The following is an 11675-nucleotide window of genomic DNA, read 5'->3' on the forward strand; positions in this document are numbered from 1 at the left end:
ATTTTTGTACTTTATTGTGCAAATCCTGCACTACTTTCCAGCCCATTGGATTGTGCTCATCGTGCTGGTTTGTGCCTGCAGCAGCTTTGAAAACAGGAAACTTAGCAGGAGCCTCTGCTGCTTTATCTAGAGGCTTTAGAAATGCTGGTGTTAGAGAGCACAGGCTGAGGTGTTCTACTAGATCCCAGTTGCCAGTGTCGTCAGCATATCTCTTAACTCCCTCCCAAAATTGATCAGGGGATCTTGGGACTACAGTTATTGTGGATGGGGAGAGAGTCCATGGCAGAGGTTCTTTCATTATGGTTTTGTCTGCGAGATGCAGAGATCGCATAGCGTCAATTAGAGCTTCGTCTTCTGCCTCACTTTCATTTTGTCTCTCACTTTCTGGCTCGGTGTTATTCGCCAGATTCGCCGTATATTTCTCCTTGGGGGGGGCTGATGGAGTCACCTCTTCCGCTGCTGCACCAGTAGGTGAGGAGGGCCCCTCATCGCCCAGTAAGGTATTTAATGGCAGCGGAGGAGGAGGTGGATAAGGGTATGATCTGATTTTGCCCGTGAGGGGTTTTCTGCCTGCAACTGCTGATACTGCAGCATCGGCCGCAGTTGTTACTTGATCAGAATCTTTTTCCTTGCTAACATTTTCTGATTTCTCATCTTTCTTTTGCTGATCCTTCGCATCACATTCTGCTTTCCATTCTTTCAGAGTCTCAGTTAATAAACGCCATATGATAGCCAACTCGCACAGCTCTTTCTGTCCTTTAGAGATCTCATCAAACATTTTCAAGGCCACTGACTGCCATGCACCCACACTGAACGCAGCAAGTGTTGTGGCTTGAAAGCCTTGTGTCTTACACCATAATAAAATCCTTCTCAGGCTTTGTTCTGGGGTTTTAACCCCTTTTCTTTTTAATAGGGCTTTCCAGGTAGGCAAAATTGTCTCCTCTTCCTTAGTTAATTGCTGCCCCATTCTAACAGTTTGGTCCCCGGTGACTCACCTTTTTAGGTGTCTAGGCTCAGGTCTGGACCAGGCAGATTCCCACTGCTCTCAGCTTCACCGGGCTCCGTCTCCGCAGCTGTTCTCGCTGCTAGTATACCCTTTCGCAGCTCTCGTCGCCGCCGGTATACTTCTTGGTAGTGCTGGATTTATCGCCGTTAAATGATCTGTTTGCTCAGATGCATCGGGGTCACCATTTGTCGCGGTAGAGAGACACAACAAGTAATAGATCATGCAAAATGGCTACTTTATTGTTCTAACACACCTTTTTATCCCCTTCTTCAGAGTATGCGTTAGTATATGATTGGTTTAGTTAGTAACTAACAATTCATGATTGGTGAGTTTATCAGGACGGTTCTTCTTATCGCTATCTTGTTTTTGTACCGCTCTTCTCGGATCTTTCCAGACTTTCAAGGATACACTACAAGCTGCTCAAGGTCGCGCTGTTCTCGAACTGTCAGGCATTCCGCAGACCCGTTGCATCCCCCAACAGCCTGGGAACTGCAATAAAGAGCATCTCTGATGAAAAGATTATTTTTTTCCCCAAACAAATGAGTCAAATTTCATCTTTTCTCTGTTCCCAGACAAAAGGTGCAGCTGGAGATTAAACCTAGAACTACAGCTCAGTAATTTAAGGGTAAGCATCAAAGTACTATCATTATCATAAACCAAAATCCCATATGCCCCAAAAATTCAGCATTGTTCCAACTCATCTCACATCTCTGCATTTATTTTAAGTGACAAATGTGCACATTTCACCCTCAGGGTCTCAAATCTGTACTCGGGATCAAATTTAAATTTGTGGCACTGAAGAAATGAGCCAGCCATTGATCTCTGTGCCTTAGTCCCCCTTTGTAAAGTAGAGGTCGTATTTAGCTCTTCTGTTCCTTGCCATGGTTATCTAGCTGCAAGCTCTGCAGATAATAATTATATCTGATGGATGCATGCTGTGGTGGGGACCTCCTGTTACTCAGCACCTCTAATTTGCAGGTCTTTTACAAATCATCACTATTTGGATAAGAGAAACCCAAACCAATAACATAAACATATAATGTATGGATAGAAAAACCATGCCATAAGCCAAAAGCCACAAGATGCACAGAAATGAGAAGTTAAGGGGAAGACCTGCTTCAATTTGGCCCCACTATGTACACCACCACGACCTGGGTGCAGCTCACCTTGTGGGTGCTGCAGAACACCATGAGGACTTCAACCATGAAAGGCTTTGGCTGCCTGTTGCCTCATCTCCTGCCCATTTCTTGGTCCACTGTGGTGCTGGAAGCACTCCCAACACCAGTGCAATGCCCTGGCTCTGGGACACATGGCGTGGGGCGCTGGGAGGATTCATGTCACTGTGTGAGAAAGGCAAATGGAGGTCAGGCTATGACAAGTGAGCAGAAAACAATGGCTCATGAGGGGCTAAAACTGGTCCTTGCGTGCAGCCCATGTGGCTGCTGTTTTCTTCTCCGACGTGTGGTTTTACCAGATGTGTACCACGTGCAGTGCAGAGTCTGGGCCCCATGGCAGAAAGGCAGCTGTGCACAGCACAATCCTCCTCCGTCCCACCAGAACCACAGCTGGTCCGGAATTCAAATCTTCTCCCAGTAGGTCTGGCCAGCAGACCACCAGCATCTCTTAAGACAAGGTAGTGCCCTGCACAGATTTGTGGCTGACAGTGAACAGACTTAGAAGAAAAGAGGCTATGAAAGGCCATATAGAGTGCATATGGACTGACCACCAAAAAGACATCAATAGGTCTTTCTTGAATATGCCGCAATGCCTGCAGCTTGCAGCTCTCCTGTGGGCTTGGTTTGCTTCCTAGGGAAAATCATTTGGGTTTTCTACACCCATCCATAAAACAGGTGCAATAAAACATTCTGCCTTCAGCATGCACTTTCAGGTCTTCCATCAGAGCGTGTTTTGAGAGCATCCAGTGCCTGCAGTAGAGAGAACAATCCCTCATTGTTGTGTGCTCTGGGAGCACATTTTTCATGTAGTCACATAATAATCTCAGGAGTTTGGGTTTGTGATATTCCTCCTCCACTCTAAAATATGCTCACTGTGGGCTGTTCACATGCAAAGATCACTTTCTCTGGGGTTTGGCTTTATTAACAAGTTCTCACAAAGCACATGTATTTTTCTTTTCTTTGATGCTCATCTCATTCTTCCAGAAATCCCCTCTTTGCTCTTCCATCCCTATGGGTAATTTCTCTTTTTCCAGGCTGAACAGTTCCAGCTCTCATGGTGTCTCCTTGTAATACAGATTCTCCAATCCCACAATCACCTTTGAGGCCCTTCACTGGATTCACTTTAGGAAGTCCATGTCTTCCCTTTACTGGGGACATGCACCTCATCAGTGCTGAGTGCTGAGCAGAGGGGAAGGATGACCTCCCTGGACCTGCTGGCAACTCTCCTCCTAATGCAGGATACTGCCGGTGCAAACTGCTAGCTCACGTTCCACTTGTCCACCAGGACCCCCAGGTCCTCTTCAGCCAAGTTGCTTTCCAGCTGGGTGGCCCCCAGTCTGTACTGGTGCGTGGGCTTATTCCTCCCCTGCTGCAGGACGTTGCTCTTCCCTTTGTTGAAGTTCCTGAGGTTCCTGTCAGTCCATTTCTCCAGCCTGTCAAGGTCCCTCTGCAAATTTGCTGAGGGTGCTCTTTGCTCCATTGTTCAGGTCATTAACGAAGAGGTTAAGTAGTACTGGCCCCAAAAGAACACTGTATTTTGGGGAGGTTCAGAGACAGTTCAGTGCTCTGTAGAGCCATTTAGAGAAAGTTCAGAAGATTTTCTGAGTATTTTAAGAGAGTTTTAGAGCTACTTTGTGCTGTTGACAGCATATGAGACAAGTTTTACAGTCACTTGAAGTGGTTTAGAGCTGCTTAGAACAGTTCGTAGTAGTTACAGATTGGTCTAGAAAGGTTTTAGAGCTCTTCAGAGGAATTTTAGAGCTATGTAGAGGAGTTTAGAGTTGCACAGTAGAGATTTAGAGGCATTTTAGATGTATTTGGAGATATTAGTGCTGCTTATAGCAACATAGAGGAGCTTTAGGTCAGTTTAGAGGTGCTCTGAGGTTTTTAGAAGAGCTTTAGAACAGGTAAAGGAGTTTACAGTTGTTTACAGTGCTTTACGGGAGTTTTGGCACACTTTACAGGACTTTAGAGCCTCCTAGAAATCTTTATAGGGGTTGTAGAGGAGTTAGATCAATTTAGAGCAATGTGGAGCTGCTTAGTGCTGTTCAGAGCAGTTTTAGGGGACTTCAAAGAAGTTTCAGTGCCATTTCTCTAAACAAGAGTTTCAGAACTGCAGAAAGGAGTTCTTCTAGAGCAGTTGCAAGGAGACTGAGAGGGGTTTGAGATCTATTCTGAAGCATTTTACTGCTGCTTAAAGCAGTGTGGAGGAATTGTAGATGTTAATGTTGTTTAGAGGATTTTCAGAGAGGTAGAGTGGAGGTTTTAGAGGAATTTGTAGCTTCTCACTGTTGTTTATAGCTGATGAGAAGAGTTTTAGAGCTGTTTAGATGGATTGTAGAGCAGTATAGTGCATTTCAGAGGTGTTCTGGGGCTGTTTAAAGAAGTCCAGACTGGTTTAGTGGCACCTTGGAGTGTTTTAGAATCAGTTAAATGATTTTAAAAGGTGTTATTTTGGGGGGTGTAATAATAGCTCTTTAAGAGCTCATCAGAGGTGTTTTGTAGCTGTCTGGTGGTATTTTAGAGGGGTTGAGAGCACCTCAGAACATATTCAATGAGTTTTAGAGGTCCTTAGAGGAGTTTAAGAGGCCCAAAGGAAATTCAGGGATCTTCAGATCAATATAGAGGAGTTCTAGATAAGATCAGCTGAATCTGAAAGCTGCTTAGAGGTTTAGAAAGCTGTTAGTGCAGTTTAGAGGACCCTAGCACTCTTTAAAGGGATATTACAGCTCCTCAGAACTGCTTAGTGTGCTTTTGAGGAGTTCTGGAGGAATCTGGAGTTATTTTTCAGATCTTTAGAGCTGTTTACAGGAAGTTTAAGGTATTTTAAAGGTGGTAATAAATTGTTAGAGACGTTTAGAGCCATTTAATGGCAGTTTAGAGCTGATTAGAAGAGTTTTAGAGTCGATAAAAGACCACTTAGAGTTGTGTAAATTAAATCTGGTTAGAGGCAATTGCCTCACTGCAGCAATACAGAGGTCCTTACAGCTCTTTAGAGCTGATTAAAGGACTTTTAGAGCAATTTAGAAGAGGTATACAGTGGTTTAGAGCTGCCTAGAGGGGGGTAAAATCTTACAGTAGTTTAGAAATATTTTGACAAATTTTAGAGTTGCCCCAGCCCATCACCTCCCCAGTTCAGTGCTGGTTCAGGGTTGGGACTGTCTTCCCCCATCCTTCAAAGCCCTGATCGCTGTTTCTGACTCCCCTCATTGCCACTGTCCCTCTCCCCCTGTCCTTGGGTGAGGGTTTTGTGTTTCAGGGCAGTCTTTGCTTACCATTGGAAGGAATGCAATTAAGAAAATGATGGTAAAGATTCTAAGACTGATATTTACCCTGATAAGGCCCTTTGTAATTACCAAAAGGAAAAAGAACTGTGCTTTAGTCAAAACCAGTCCACAAGTTATTCCACAGAGGTTTGAAGGACAGTGTAGGTCCAGTTCAGCAGTACTGCATAATACAGTGGATAATTACTAACTCTCTTCATTCCTCCTACAGTCATCAGCAAATGAATACCTGCACGTCCCAGCATACCACATGCAATCAGCAGTGCCAATGATATGTGAGTTCAGAGTCTTAAGGATGAGAGAAAGAAGAAACGAGTTTACTGTTGCTGTTTAAAATACTTCCTCTCCTTTATACTAATTTCAAGTGCATGTTTAATGCCAAATACATCCTTCCGATGGAAAAAAAAAAAACAAACCCACATTTAGGAAGGCTTAAATGGCTGTGGGAGTTTATATTCAGGAGAATCTGAATACATGAACTCACATTCAGGTTCCAAAAATCTGCATTGTAAATTTTGGGCAAGGCAGAAGAAGAGTTTAGGCTGGCTGCAGCTGCAGCATGCTGTGCAGTGACCGGAAAAGCATCTTCTCACTTACCACTGAAATAAGCAGTGAAGTGTCATTAGTGCCAAAGCTCAGGGGATATTAGGACATGAGTGAAAACAGCAACAAAAATCAGCTGCTATTTTTCAAAAACAAGTATAGAAATAAAAATACCATTTTATAAATTTAAGCAATTTTTCTACACAGAAAAGAAATTAACATGAATGTCAAAAGCTTATCTAAATAATTCCATAAGGTAATTTCAAATAGGGAAGTTATAAACACTTTTTTGTTGCCTTGTGCCAACATAGTGGATTCACATACCTATTAAGAACTCCATTATTCAAATAACTGATTTGCTGAGATAGGTTAACTACTGAAGCCAAAGGCCCTGCAAGTGTCCTCCAGACTTTTTTGCTGTTGCTGTGTTAACACTTCCAACATTTTCTACACTGGCTACAATTTACCACCCCCGTCCTTTACATTCCCCAAATTACACTTCTCTATACCTATACACAGTTTTGACATCTGGATGTTCCCCATTTTTCAAGCTACCATGAGTGCAGTTCTGGTTGGGCATAATTAAACTACAGTTTTGCTTCTCTTTCTCTCTGCAATAAATAAATGTATCCAGATATAATATTCTTTTAAGACAGACCGAAACCTGTTTTCAGAACAAATATGAAGTACCCAAGCCTAAATGATGGCAGAAATTCAAAAAGACAACACGTGTGAAAATTATAAAATTCTGTTAAATACCATCTCGGCTGGCTGGTATTCAGAAGTACATCATCTGAGAAGCTGACATGATGTCATTATATGCAGAGCATCTACCTCATTTTCTCTGCTCTAAATCTAAAGGTCCAAAAATCAAAAGAAATACTGACCTCTCTGATTTTAAATTTGAGTTTTAAACTGTGAAGTTGGATATCGATACTACCTGGAAGGTTGCCAGTTTAACTCTTCTAGAATTGAGCATAACCCGGAGGATTTTCCTAATTTAGGATTTTCTCAACTGTCCTAACACAGACATTCAGACTGGTGTGTCTGCTGCATAAAGATGTTTAACATACCGAGATGTTAAGGTGCTTAAATGTTTAATCTGCCCAGTAACAGTTCACCAATAGATACTAGAGTATATTCAAACGTAAGGCTTTAGAAATACAAAGAACTGTCACGGTACGCTGGATCCATTAGTGAGCTGAAGTCACCATTGGCAACCAAGAGAGTTTGGGGGGCTTTTGTAAAACTCACCTCTGAGCACAAACAACAGTGCCATCTGCTGCAGAATGCAGCATTGGCTCTTGAGAAGGAGAGAAAGAGACACCAGGTTCTTAAAAGAATCCATCTCTGGAGGCCTTACTTGCATAATCTAAGTAACAAAAATGCCCACTAAAACCCCACACCCACTACCATATCACCACTGTTAGAAGATGGGAGAAGTTCTGATATGATCCGTACTCATGCAACTAAGATCAGGAAGAAGCTTAGGAAACAAACCCTCAGCTAGGATAACTGATTGATTTGTGCTTATGTGGTTAGCTGGATCTACAGGCCAGAAAGAGAATACTTTCCTACAGCCATGCATCACTAATTCCTGTGTGCCAATAAATACATTCATGATTAGATTGCAAGGGCTTTGTAATGGATTCCTCATTCTACTTCGCATTACCCGATATGTACCCCAGTGGTCCTCGACTTGTACTGCTGAAGAACTATCACAACAGAGACACTCCTAGCAAGAAGCTCATCATTTTTTCAGTTATCTCTCCCTGTCTTTTTGGAGAAAGTGGAAAATATGATTATTTCAGGCGACCATTTTCTCTAACATTTTTCTAAGATACTAGTCTTTATGCACTGGGCCTGTTTCTATCATTTCTGGACATGTTTTTAGGTCACCGAGACTCCATAGGGAAACCCCAGCCTCTCTAGGGCAATTTCTACATACCTGGGTCCTTTTCAGACTATTGGGGCTGTTCCCATCATCCCAAAATAAGCCTTCAGCAGAGTCAGGACCCTAACACAGGTCCTGGGCAGAGGAGCAGCCTGTCTAGCAGGTGAGATGCAGAAGGCCTTGGGCTGCCACTGTGGTTGCTATTTACTTTCTCCATATTGCTTGAGAGCATTATTTGTGGTATGGATTGTTGGTGACTTCTTCAAATACTGGACTTTCCTATTGATAAGAAACAATCAGTAAATGTCCATTCTCCTTAAGGTGGTTTTTTTGAGCCCTCTCTCTGAGTAATGTTCTCAGATGATTGACGCCTGGCTCTTTCCTCTTCAGAGCTTTTTGCAAAGGTGTATTCTCTCTCACCTTAGACTATAGCTTAAGTCATTGTTAAATACCAGTTAAAAAAGCAAAAATAGCAATACAATAGATTTGTGTCAAGGCTTTTTTCTAGCAAACACTGTTACCATGTGACCTTAATCCTGTTTCCCTGAATGGGATGTTCTTATCTTGAAGATAAAAATTGACCTTGTTTCATGTTCTTGTTTCTGAGAAGACTCTGTCAAGAGCGGATGAATTTGTAGGGGAAGATGAATTCACTTCCTCTCCTTCCAGCACTCAAAGAGGACTGCAAGTTTTCTGTGGATTTAGATAAGCATTAGTGCTGGCTAAAGAAGTTTACTGAGACAATTGCTTGTGGGGTTCAGCTAGATCCCTAAACAGATCCATATTAAAAATAACCCTTATTTTGGAAAGAAGCCAAGTGAATAAAGCAGTATATAAAGCTGAGAAAGTTTCCAGTCTCTCTCTGGGCTCTATGGACAAAAGACAGGAAGGTTTAGGAAGGTTTTTCATGGCAGCTGGCAGGAAAGATTGATTTAGAATTCGCCAAAGCTAGAATGATTCCAAAATGTGACCTTCAGCAGAGAAATCTTGGAAAATGCCAAGTCAAGAGTGCTCTGGAGTGGTGTTGGATGTAGGAAGCTTTTTATTTGGTCAAGAGCAGTCAATTCCATGCAATCTCTGATGAATTGAGCACGGAGTCACTCATTTAGCAAGATTTTAGGTAATGCTGTCATTGAGTCAGCTGTTCAAGGTAGCAGGCAGATGCAATAGTTTCATGTGTCATTTCCAACAAATTGGCTGGAACCAGGCAAAAAGCAGACAGACAAAATCCACATATGCATTTCCAGAAAGCAAATTATTTTTGGCTGAAGGCCAATCCAATGGTAACAAATTGGTGTGCTGACATAAAATGCATAGGTTAGAACATAAGGTCTAAATACCATCTCATTAGAGTTATGGCAGAGATTTCATTTCCGCAATTTGCAAAGGATAATATGGAATCTCCCTGGAACAGTGCTATAGTGCATTGAACTGCTTCTTTAGAAGACAGTATACTTATGCTTCTTCATTTCCTTGCTGGAAGTGAGAATAAGATATAAAATGGAATTAGCTAGAAGGCTTTCTCTTTCTTTAGAACAAGGACATAAGAGGCTTCTTTTGGGAGATGAATTTGCAGAAAACCACAGTTCCTCTAACAACATATAAAGCCACTTCTGCTGCCCTGGACTATTATTTACAGTAGCTACAGTAACATCACATGCTCAACTGCTTTGTTGTGAAGTAAGGGCTTCTGCATCATCTAATAAGTAAGTGTCTGTTTGCAAAAGCAAATGCCATTTGTATGTGAAGAGTCTCAGTTCTTTTAAATCAACATCATTATCAAACGCAAGGCTAACTGATGCTCTGACAGGTTCAGACAGAAATGCAAAACTGCCTGGAGCATTTGGGTTGAGACCACTTGTCAGAACATGTGAGCGGCCAGACTGGAGACACATGCATCCCTCTCTGTCCCTCACATGCAATTTTTTCATATTACACTACAGACTCATCAGTTACAAGAACATGACTCTAAGTTATCATTAACCATACTGTAACAAAACATTTTTTCCCAGGCTTCTCCAATCCTGACACAATTTGGTCAGTGGAAAAGATTAATCTTTTTTGTGTAAGTAGTCTGTGCTTGCCTCTAGGGATAAAGGCAACTTACAACACACTTCCATGAATTTGACAGCAGCTATTGTAATGTTGCCACAGAGCAGGCGTATGTAAGCATTTTTGCTATATAGCCTGTTGGTTAAGGTCTCGTCTGAGCTTGTTATAGATAAGGTCTATAGAGAGGAAAAATGGAAATCACAAGTGATGACACCACAGGCTTGTCTTTATACTTATCCAAGAGAAGCTGCTAGCCTGAAAACCCATTACTTAAGTACCAGTTCATTACAGTGTTCTGCACACAAGTGCCTGCTGAAAATAGTAAAGTTAAGCTACAAATTGCATGCTTTTATGTGGTTGTGCCCTCATCTCTACTCCTTGAGTTTAAGGCAACAGTGCAGAAAAACATTGCTTTGTCAGCTATTCTAGAAAATACCAGCCAAGTCCCAGACAAATATATATGACATTAAACAGAGGTCTCATAGGCTACCTTTGAGACTTAAATACTGCCTGTTTAATTAGTACATTTAGGTCTCCTCTGTCAGCAGCAACTCTTTGCATTAGAGATATAGTATATGGTATTTATATAAGCTGTATGAGCCTTCATTACTGCCCAATTTTGCTTTTCCCCATGCAGGAGAGACAGCGAGGCAAACAAGCAGTATACATATGCTGTTGAACTTCACTGGGACCTCAAGGTGCTAAACCAGTTCTTACACATTATTTTCCTGTGTAAAGGGCAAGGGGTACAGAGTTAGTGTACTCAGATTTTCCCCTGTTTGGCAGTACTAGTGAGACTGTGTGTCAGCTTCCATCATAATCCCTTCCCCATCCCCCTAATTATATATAGTTTGGGTATGTATATACTTATGTACAGAATACATGTCCTCATGCCTGCCCTACTGCCTCTTCCAACTGCTGACATGTTCTCCCCATGTATATGTGAAAAACAAGTGTTGGAAAACAACATCTCGGAAAAACACTGATGATTGTTCTCTAGCCTCAGGCTACTCCACCAGGAACAGTTAGCTCTTTGTCGGGGACATCAGCTGGACACATACAAACTGACTGGGGATTTGTTATGGGCCTCTCTGCTTCAGAAACAAAATGAGAATTCACAAGGGGCTTGTGTTTATCTACAGATTAACTGCCCCCTTTCAAGGCAATACTTCTCTGTGCTTGTGACTGGGGTAAATTTGTTGGGATTTGCCAAACTGTTTTTTACATGGCCTTGTCTACTCTGGAGAAAATCATTACTAGTACACACTTGACAGGAATGTTAGGGTGACAGAGTAATGTAACAGCTAACCTTACACAAGCACATGCCCTTGCATGGCTGTATCTCCTGAGCAAAGACCATCAAGTAGCAGCATCTGCTTCTCTGAAAAGCCCTGGTGATTTTCCTGTTTGACCCAAGCAGAACACAGGTAAAATTGAGAGAGAGTTTACTCCCTAAAATAAAAGCACAAAGCGTGCAGAGAACTGGTTCTGCATTTCAGGCTCCACTAGTAAACCACTCTTTACACCACCCCACTTCTGTGGCTTTAGAGAGCTTTGTGGCTGCAGAGGTAAGTTTGCAATTGCTATTTGGCAGGGGTTTGGGGTTTTTGAGTCCCCCTTTTGGAACAGGAGTGTATCACACAGCATCCTGATGAAGTTCTCTGCAAGCAAAGTGTGTTTCCTGTTGAAAGTCATTCCCAGCTATTGATTTCAAATGCCCC

General features: G+C 42.2%; 1 long non-coding RNA gene across 2 annotated transcripts; it reads right to left on the minus strand.

Annotated features, from left to right (window-relative positions):
• Positions 1–1252: 1252 nt before the first annotated feature.
• LOC138686450 (uncharacterized) lies at positions 1253–8659 on the minus strand. 2 transcript variants are annotated; one of them, XR_011325840.1, is made up of 4 exons: positions 8485–8659; positions 7692–7784; positions 2173–2931; positions 1253–1495 (listed from the first exon to the last, which is right to left on the minus strand). It is a non-coding gene; the product is annotated as an uncharacterized lncRNA (long non-coding RNA). The 2 variants fall into 2 exon arrangements; XR_011325839.1 differs by having other exon boundaries at positions 7957–8659.
• Between the last annotated feature and the right edge of the window lie 3016 nt (positions 8660–11675).

The sequence above is a fragment of the Haliaeetus albicilla genome, chromosome 8 (genome assembly GCF_947461875.1).
Source record: "Haliaeetus albicilla chromosome 8, bHalAlb1.1, whole genome shotgun sequence".
Classification (NCBI taxonomy): domain Eukaryota; kingdom Metazoa; phylum Chordata; class Aves; order Accipitriformes; family Accipitridae; genus Haliaeetus; species Haliaeetus albicilla.